The sequence below is a fragment of the Vulpes lagopus genome, chromosome 11 (assembly GCF_018345385.1).
Source record: "Vulpes lagopus strain Blue_001 chromosome 11, ASM1834538v1, whole genome shotgun sequence".
NCBI classification, from domain to species: Eukaryota; Metazoa; Chordata; class Mammalia; order Carnivora; family Canidae; genus Vulpes; species Vulpes lagopus.
The window spans coordinates 13,688,004-13,698,937 of record NC_054834.1 but is presented as its reverse complement, the minus strand read 5'-3'; positions in this window follow the sequence as shown (position 1 = coordinate 13,698,937).

The window sequence follows — 10,934 nt, the reverse complement described above, 5'->3', positions numbered from 1 at the left end:
AGCTTTGTAGAATAATCTCAAAAACTAAATTTAAGACTGTCAAAACTTCAAAGTAAGCAACTTCTTCATACTGTTAACTCATATTAAATTTAAAGCCAAATAAAAATCTTAAATTTTTTCCCACATGAACTTCTCCAAAATTATGTATGCTGTGTACTATATTGTACTTAGAAGACTTTAGACTTATCCCTATTAAATTACATTTTATTAGCTTCAGTCCAATATTCCTACCTATTGTGACACTATGGGATCTGCGTTCTGTTATGTCTGATTTTGATTAATCCTTTTAGAAAATTAAACAAGCACCCTTCCACCTCAACAAGGTCATTTATTAGCACATCTCAATGAGAAAGGCCTCTGTCATTCTAAATGTGTCATTTCTGCATGCTGACACATGCCCACTTTTTGAGTATGGTTGATCCATTAGCCTCAAGCCTGCCTTATATTATCATTACCTAGCTCACACTCTCTAATTCGAGAAGATATTATTAAGAACTTTGTCACATTTTGTTGAAACCAAAATATATACGTCTGTGGGCTTTTCCCTAATCTATGAAACCTGATATTCCTGTCCAAAAAATGAAGTCATCACAATTTTTTTATAAGCTCTCCAACTGTTCGATCTCAATTGTAGATTCCACTTGTTCTATTCCTTTCCTTAGTAACTTTGGAACTCAGCTGTAATTACATGTAAAAATAATCAGCGACTTAGAGACTATTCGTAACAGATTGGAAAAATATTAACATATTGAATCATAAATGTGGAAAAAGAGAACTAAGTATTAAAATGAACTAGATAAATAGAGTCGATGAATTAGTGCTATAACTTTAAAAACTATATTGCTTCTTAAACACATATGTAGATTATGTGAAGTAATTGTTTTTGTAATTTTATTTAATACTGCCCAGACTAAATTCCTAACACACAGTTCCAATCCTACCCTTTAATACTCAGAAATCCTCAGTAGACCTCCATTGTCTTCCAAATTAAGAATAAACTCTATAGCCTGATATTAAAAACTTTCCAATTATGACCCTAACGAATCTCCAAGACTGATTTATTCCTAGACCAAAGCAAAACTTTCTGCCAAACTTCACCAGCATATATTCATAGAATGCCTATTTGTTCAATCTTTCAAATAATTTGAGGGCCTATTCTGTACCAAGACGAATGTTAGAAATGAACAATGAGCAGAATTGTATCAAAACCTGCCTCAAGAGGCTTACAGGCTAGCATTATTAGTTTCTTATTGCTGCTGTAACAAATTACCACAAACTTGGTGGCTTCAAACACCACCAATGTATTAGTGTAAAGTGCTAGGGGTCAGTAGTTTGACGCTGGACTCACTGGGTTACCATCAAGTTGCCAGCAGGGCTGCATTCCTTTCTGGAGGTGCTAGGACCGAATCCATTTTCTTGCCTTCTCCAGCTTCTAGAAGTCAGCCTCACTCCTTAGTTTATGGCCTCTTCCACCATCTTCAAAGGCAGCAACGTTACATCTCTCTGACTCTTCAATATTCACATCGCCTTTTGTCTCTTCTGCTTCCTTCTTGTACTTTTCAGGATCCTTGTGATTATGTTGAGCCCACCAGAATAATCTCCCAATTTTAGAGTCACCTGATCAGCAACTTTAGTTCCATCTGCAACCTTAACTCCCTTGTGCCATTTAACCAAACATATTTGTATGTTCCAGAGTTGAGGATGCGAACATGTTTGAGGGACTCTTATTCTGCATATGTAATTACAGGTATGACTACTAATAACCCAGGTTTAACATACACCAAATATTCATATAGCCAGACTCCAAGAGTCACTTCATTTCATCTTCCCAAGAGTTCCATGAGGTAAGTACTAGTCTATATACCCCATCTTACGATGAGCAGTCTAGAACTATTCTTTCCCATCTATGTTTCTTTGCTCATTTTCCCCATCTTTTTCTTGTATCCATTTTTTGAGGCTCTTCAATAAAGCCATGTGACCTCCTATGTGTTCTCTTCCTTCTCTGAGGCTGTATCATTTTGCTTTTATCTCTCCCATCCATTCCCCACCATATTCTCACCTCCAGGAAAACCGCTATTACTGAGGGGAATGTAATGTATCCCTAAAGTGTGCTGGCACAGGGGCAGCTGGGTGGCTCAGTAGTTGAGCATCTACCTTCGGCTCAGGGCATGATCCTGGGGTCCTGGGATCGAGTCCCGCATCAGGTTTCCCGTGGGGAGCCGTTTCTCCCACTGCCTATGTCTCTGCCTCTCTTTATGTGTCTCTCATGAATAAATAAAATCTTTAAAAAAAAAGAAAGAAAGAAAAAATTGCGTTGGAACAGAAGAAAGGTTGTGAACCATGTAGATTATAAACTCCTTCAAAGCAACACGTTAAAAGGCAGAAACATTTAAAGATGTGTCTTACTCATCTTTCTACTTGTCACTTATTTGTCATGTATATAGCAATAATGTCTTAATATTTTTCTCAGCATATAGTGCTTTATAGTACAAAAATACTTTAGCTATTTAATTCTCAAAGAGTTAGGTGAGGGAAACAATAAAAAAGTTATTATACTCATTTTATGGGTAAGGAAACAGAAGCCTAGTAAATATAACTGTTGTGTTCAAAGTTAAAATAACAAAGCAGGATCCTGAACCAAAGTTCTCTGATTCTTTTCCACACTGTTTCTCCCTGTTCATGATAAAAACCATCAACAATTATTTTGAAGCATATCCTTTTTTTTTTTTTAGATTTTATTTATTTTGAGGGAGAGGGTGTGCACACGAGACAGGGAGAGGGGCAGAAGGAGAGGGAGACACAGGCTCCCTGCTGAGCACAGAGCCTGATGTGGGGCTCCGTCCCAGGACCTTGGGATCATGACCTGAGCTGAAGGCAGACCCTTAACTGACTGAGCCACCAAGGTGCTCCTTGAAGCAAATCTTTCAATTTCTAAGATTATAGAATCTTCTTTGGCTCTCTTCATAACTTTGCCCTTCCTGTTCTCATTTTATTCTAATTTTAGCCCTGAGTGATGTGAATAAACTGGATAACCCTTTATCTCTCAAATCTTTGAACAAAAGAGATAAAAAATAAATTACTTTTCAAAGATGAGAAGACATAAAAAGTAAAATATTATGGACCAGTGGTTTTCAACTAGTAGGAGCAACAAGCCCATGTGGGTAATGCAGTCGCCCAGGGTTCATGGCCTGGGGCCCCTAACAACCATGTCCAGTGTGGGAGATGCCAGCCTGGGTACATACAGAATGCTTGTCAACTGGAGCTAACATGTCCATAGCAATGGTTTGTTTGGCAGTGGTTGCCACATCCTAGCCTGGGCACTGGAGAAATCTCAGGGAATAAAATTTTGGTATGATTTGGAAAAAGGAAAGAGAGAGAAAAGTTAGATTGGTCCTAGTTTGTGGGCCTTTGTAAGATCCACCAAAGAACCTTAGGGTATAAGCTCAATTTGTGCTGTCTTGGTCACTTAGTATTTGCATGCCACTCAGTGGTGAATTCAAAACAAGACAAAACTCTTTATCTCTCAAGAAAGGGCCTCTCCCCTTTAAACCCTACACCACACAAGAATCAGTTCCTGGCTAGAGAAACTCTCCTCCTCCACTGGAGGAGCTTTTTATTAGCTATAATCAGTAGACTTTGTTTAGAGGCTTATTTTCACTGCTTCACCATTATAATCATCATTTAACCCAATTCAGCCCAACGTCTGAAGGATATGACACACTGCTTGCTTATTCCTGCTCTACTCTAGAGGGGGAACCATGGTGATTGAACTTTCATAGCCCCCTTCCAACAGTGAGGCAAAATCCTGGATCTGAAATGCAAGCCAAGGATGGTAGGGAGGACTGGAGTCTAGATCCTCAATGACATTGTTGATAATCAAATCAACCCCAAGAATGCCCATCCCAGACATCTAGTTAAGGAATCAGTAGATGTTCCTTTTACTTCAACTACTATTATGTGAGGCCAAACACATCCTAACCAATACAGACCACCTGGTTATTGTGACATAACTCCACCCTCGCCCCCACCCCCACAGCTGTCCTCTAACACACCTGCCCCCGGGATCCCTGGGTGGCGCAGCGGTTTGGCACCTGCCTTTGGCCCAGGGCGTAATCCTGGAGACCTGGGATCGAATCCCACGTCGGGCTCCCAGTGCATGGAGCCTGCTTCTCCCTCTGCCTGTGTCTCTGCCTCTCTCTCTCTCTCTCTCTCTCTCTCTCTCTCTGTGACTATCATAAATAAATAAAAAAAAATTAAAAAAAACATACCTGCCCCCACTGACTACCAATGTTAGAACTTCTGACAAAACTGTTTATTTCAGAATATGTAGGCATGCAAGCTGATGCAGCCACTGTGGAAAACAGTATGGAGATTCCTCAAAAATGTTAACAATAGAGCTACCCTGTGATCTAGCAACTGCACTACTGGACATTTACCCAAAGAAAACAAAAACACTAATTCAAAGAAATACATGCACCCCAATGTTTATAGCAGTATTACTTATGATAGTCAAATTGTGGAAGCAGCCCATGTGTCCACTGATTGATAAACAGGTTTAAAAAGGTCTATTTTATTATATATGTATTTTATTATATATAATGGAATATTACTCAGCCATAAAAAAGAATAAAATCTTGCCATTTGCAATGATGTGGATGGAGCTGGAGAATATTATGCTAAGTGACATAGTCATAAAAAGACAAATACCATATGATTTCACTCATATGTGGAATTTAAGACACAAAACAAACAAAGCAAAAAAGAGACAAACCAAAAAAACAGACTCTTAACTATAGAGAACTAAGAGCTACCAGAGGTAGATGGGGATGTGTTAAATAGGATTAAGGAGGGCATTCGTCAGGATGAGCACTAGGTGATGCATGATCACTAGGTGTTCCATCACTATATTGTACATCTGAAATTAATAAAATGCTGCATGTTAATTAACTGGAATTTAAATAAAACTTTATTTTAAAAAAACACAAAACAAAATAGGTGGAAATTTCCCTTTTGAGAAATTCCCCTACATTAGAATCTCATAGTAAATAATCACTGTCTAAATTAATACATGATTAATCTAAAAAATAAGAGGAAAAAATACCAGAAAGACCACAGGGTTTTGTCATGTGTAAAATATTCCATTCAAATTACTTAACTCTGATATTTGGAGATTTGTAGCAAGGTTTTCCTGGAATTGTGGCCAGATCACTAGTTCAGCAACCTTCCCCTGCTCTGTCTAGCAACTAAGCTGCAGCTCAGTGACCCTTCCTTCCCATACAGGTGAAAAAGATCCAGGATCCTCTCCCATGCTGTTTTTCCAGCTTCTATCACATTTCCCCCACCAGTGATTTTTCAAACTAATCAGGCAGTGGGAAATAAGGTAATGGACTTTGATATAAAATGCATTTATTGCAAAGATACTATTACAGTAACATTTTGACTTTTTAAAAGTTTACTCAGTAATATCAATATTCAATTAGCTATTTTCATGTTTCCTTAGTTCTGTCCAATTTAATGTACTCATACAGGTTTTCTACTTCACGTAATGCTTCCAATTCTTCATCACAAAATATTTCTCTTATCAGGATGTTCAAATATAATACTTGGACATTTAGAACATAAGGACATTGTTTTCAGTTTTTCAGGATTATAAACAATGTTCAAATGCGCCTTTTCAACATTTTTTCTTCTTTTCATTACTTCCCTAGGATAAATGTTCTGGGTCAAGAATTAAAAAAAAAAAATTGTACCCCCCCCTTGATACATATTACCATATTGATTTCTAAGAAGATCATACCAACTCATAATACTTCAGCAACATATGAGTATGGTTTTATCCAACCTTCTAGCACAAGATATTTTATATATTTTAAGCATTTTGGCCTATAATTAATTATTATTTCATTTCTATTTCTTTATTCCTAGTGAGAATGAGTATTTTATTTTATATTTCTTAACTTCTATTTATCATTGATTTTTCTCTTCATGTTTCTTTCACAATTATTTATTGTGGTTTCTTGGTGGTAAACATTTAAAAGAAAACATATTGATCTATTATGCTATTAAAATAAATTTTTATTACATATCAATGTATGTATTCCAAGGTAAAATTTTCACTGAAATTTAGAATTAAGGTCTACAGAGGTCATATTTTCTTTAAAGGCTAGTTTCCTACTACCATACTTATATAGGCATAAACCTTGCTTTAATGTTTCTGATTAGGCTGTGAACAGCAATTTCTGATGCTCCGGCTTTTATCATTTTCAACATTTCTTTCTGTGATTTCAATAGGATGATAGGTGGCAGGCTTATCAAACAGAGTTCCCATAAAGTCAAAAGAGAGCGAATACCCTTCTGAACCCTCTGAAACAATGAACCAATTCTAAAACATGTAATTTCATAGAAATTAAGTATAAAGTTTAAACCTGGGGTCTAATAACTATAAAAATGTAACATAAAAGAACTGTATCTTAATAGCAGCACATGTTTAAAGGAACAAAGGGGTTCAGTTGGCAGCAGGCTTAATATGAATCCATGGTAGACATTTGCTGCCCAAGACCTTCCTTATAGGATCCTACAATTATCCAACAAACAATTACTCTGCTCTGTATTCCTTAGACCATTCCTGGAGTATTGTGTATGGTTCTGGGACACAGGTGCACTGGAGCCTATTTCCCAGAAGAACCATCAGGATGATAAAGTGACTCCGCACTAGGTCATGGAAAGAATGGGAAATTGGCTTGGGATATTTTGCCCTGAGACTAGCAGTCACATATAGGATGTTGTTACTGACTTGCAAACATTTTGATATTTGCATGTTCTCTGAGGATCTCATTAGGGGAGCAACTAGCCATGGAGCCATTCATTGTCTGATTAGAGAAAAGGACCCCATTGGACAGATGAATTCAAGAAAAGTAGCCTCTTCTCTGGACAAACATTAGGATCACACTCTGGGGCAGACTATGGCAAAGGGAGTGTGGCTGCATTCCAGTCCCTGCTTGTCCCCTTGGTCATTTGTTTTTGTAGTTTAATTGCATACAGGGGCCTCAGTGCTAAAGAAGGATCCATCAGTTATGGTCATGGACCAAAGCCGGCCTGTCACCTGTTTTGGTAAATACAATTTTGTTGAAGACAGACACATTCACATGTACTGCCTGGGTCTGCTCTCCCACTACCGTCAGTGGCAGAGCCAAGTAGTGCGGAGGGCTTGTGACGTCCACAAAGCCTAACACATTTACCATCTGGCTCTTTACACAAAAAGTTTACCGACTCTGGCTTTATAATGTTTTTTAAATTTTCTTCTCTTTGCAAATACCAGAATTTGGGGAGGGGGCACTAAGGACTTAAAGTGTTCACTTTCAAGAAGATTTTGGGAAAACAATTTTTGAAATTTCCCGATCATTATGCTATTTGGTTGCCCTTCAGCAATATGATGTTGTTAGAGCATGTAGGTGTTAGATGCTTCTGCTTGTGAATAATTGAAAGTCACTTGACTTCTATTAAGCGAGCAGAGGTTATTGGAAGGGTAGCTTGGTTATCTCTGAGAATCCGATGGCGGAGGTGCCACTGGACCTCAGGTGAGGACCAGAAGCAAGGGCCAAGCTTTGTAGGGAACCTAGAAGCCCTTGATCCCCATTCCCTATCTCTGCTTGTCTCTGTGTACCCAACTTATTTCACTTGTAATAATTTTTTAATCCAAAGGTACAACTATATAATTTTTAAAACTCACAGTTCTATAAGACAGATGAAGAGCCGTCCCTGCCCTACCGCCCTACTGTTTCTTGTCATTTCCCAGAAGCAACCATTTTCAACTCTTCTGGCATTTGTTCTGCCCATGTTCCTAAATAACTCACATATACTGCCATTTCTTGATTCTTCAGTTTTAAATATTATTTATGTATTTCTTCCTATGGAAGATGAGGATGCGCCTTTCCTCTACCTCCTATTTATATCACATATTTTTGCTAAAGTGGTATCTGATGTTTACATTGCTATGGCTATGTGAATAAAGCAACTTTCTAACAGTTAAACTCTTCCAAAAATGGAAGAAATGTCTTGTGAGCTCACTGAGTTCCTGGAAACTGTAAGTATCTGGAGGGCAGGTATTTTCTTATTTATTTTTAAATCTCCAGTACCTTCTACAATACCAATATATGTGAAGTAATCTTTAAACAGGAATGTATATTGTGAAAGAATCTGACATTTAATATTTGCCAAAAAAGCATCAAAGTGGTAATCATGGGGGGAAAAATCATGTGTCATAGGAAGAGCACTTTTATTTTCCGCTAAGAACTTCTGCCTGCATTCACAACTTGGCTAACTGGTGCAAGAGGCCTAGCTTTCAGCCTATCTTGACTTTGTCATGCCTTCCCCCACTGAACTTAATCATTTCTAGATTTTGACTGAAAGTGAGAGACACAGACTCTTCCTTTCACTTGAACACTTAGAGACCACTGCAAGGTTATTAACTTGCCTCATTTCAATACTGTTGTGTCCCAAGGAATAGGGGGACCCAAAGAGAGGGAGAGAGAAGAGGGAATGGCCAGTCAGTGGAACGGTCACACACACACCCCCAACACTTATTAAGTTCACTGTCTTATATGGGTGCAGTTCATGGCGCTCCAAAACAATTACTATAGAAACATCAAAGATCACAGATCACCATTAACAAATATAATAATAAGTTTGAAATATCTCCGGAAGTACCAAAATGTGACACAGAGACATGAAGTGAGCTATTACTGTTAGAAAAAATGGCACGGATCAACTTATTTCACACAGGGTTGCCACAAAACTTCACTTTGTTTAAAAAAAAATGCAGTATCTGTGAAGCACAACATAGCAAAGCTCAGTAAAATGAAGCATGCCTCTATAGAAAGGAGCCGATGAGAGGAGGAGAGCCACAACCTTTCAGTGCTTCCAACTTCTAAAGGCATCCAGAGGTCCTGAATGTGTGGATTTAGCACATCCACTTCACAGCAGAAGGGTATGTTGGGGGCAGCCCCAGTGGCCCAGTGGTTTAGCGCCACGTTCAGCCCAGGGTGTAATCCTGGAGACCCGGGATCGAATCCCTCGTCGGGCTCCCTCCATGGAGCCTGCTTCTCCCTCTGTCTGTGTCTCTGCGCCTCTCTCTCTCTCTCTCTCTCTCTCTCTCTCTCTCTCTCTCTCTCTCTGTCATGAATAAATAAATAAAATCTTAAAAAATAAAAAAGAAGGGTATGTTGGTTCAGTAACAAAGATTGAGACAAAATCTAGTTGAAATTTAGGTTAGTTTTACTTCTATCTGTTGTGATGCTATATAGTTCTATTTTTTTAAATACGTGAATTTTCGTTACAACAAAGATTACTAATGTTCAGACAGAGCTGGAAGCAAAGCAGGAAATGGGATTCTGTGTAGAACCAGATGAGATTGTAGGTAACTAGGAGGCATACCAAAGTCAAGCCTGGGCCTTTATTTAACTTTCAAGAACATCATCTTGACCTACAGGATTACCATCATTGGGACCATTATTAGTACTGGGATTTTATATTATAATTATCATTCACTTTATTTTTATAATAATGATGAGTCCTTCATTCCCCCTAAACTATACTGATTTCATGTATTAATGTTTCTCTTAGTATAAAATGGGGGAGGCAGGACAGTTGCTTTTATTGAGCACCAATACTAGTCTCTAAGTAGGATACTTTACCACACTGATAAGTAAGATTCCATAAGAACCAAGAAAAAAACCAATAGAAACTTTCTCTACTTGGAGCTATAGAGTTGGTCTTCAGTGAAGGGACATGAATTCTCCCAAAAATATTTTATGAAAGATGAATTCCTGTTTTGACATAAGATGTAGCCTTTGGTCAGGGGTTGCAAATCCACAGAAACACTTCATTCAAATTTGCACAGATTTAATAACTGTGAAAGTTCATAAAAGAATTATAGATCTCTGCCTATTCTGGAAAAATTGTTACTTCTATCATCACTGGGTCCTCACTCAACATGGTCACAAGGGCTGGACCTGAACAAGTTTTATAACCTGTGTGTCCTCAGAAATATTTAAATTCACAATCCTTGGACTCTGAAACCTCAAGGTTATCAAATCAAAGCTAAAGACCTTAATACTGGTCTGAATGGGGTATTTCACCCCATTTCACTATTTATCAAGTCTTGGGTACCCTCAGAAAAGTGAAGTTATATCTTGGTGCTCTGAGAACTTTTACACTATCCAATGGATATAACTTTGTCATGATGATGTTTAGCAATTTTTTTTTAACTCTGTCTTCTTGAAACTGGTCTTCTGTTTTTATTTGCTTGTTTATGAAATTTTTTATATTTATTTATATTTTATATTTATGAAGCCAAAGTTCCTATGGGTCATCAATTTCATTAAAAAGGTAGGACAGACAACATGGTGAAAAATATTCTTTCAATAGGATACAATGGAGAAGATATTAAGTAAATTGTTAATTCATATTAGAAGAAGTAGGACCATATTACAGTAGAACCATTTTACAAGACACCATTTCCCTGAACTCTCTGAGGATCTTTATAAATCACTAAAGATACTTAGACCTCACTTTGAAAACCAGAAACTACAATGCAGAGTCACATCAATGATATTTATGCCACTTCCCCACCCCTGAAGTCAGGAGTCAGGATACCTATAGTGAACAATCTGAAGACTAATGGGTAGAAGTTTTAAAAAAAAAAAAGAATGTTCTTATTTCGTTTTTATTAATACTATTAGCACAACTCCTTACGTAACTTTTGAATACATATCTGAATTTTGGTACTTATCATGTTATTACATAGTGGTTTACAGTTCCTTTTTCCTAAAAGTCTTGAAGATGCAAATTAAGTCCAACTTCCTTTGAATCCCCAGCTTTTAACAGAGTACTTAGGTGTTCAGTAAATATTTGTTGAATGGATAAATATATCAATT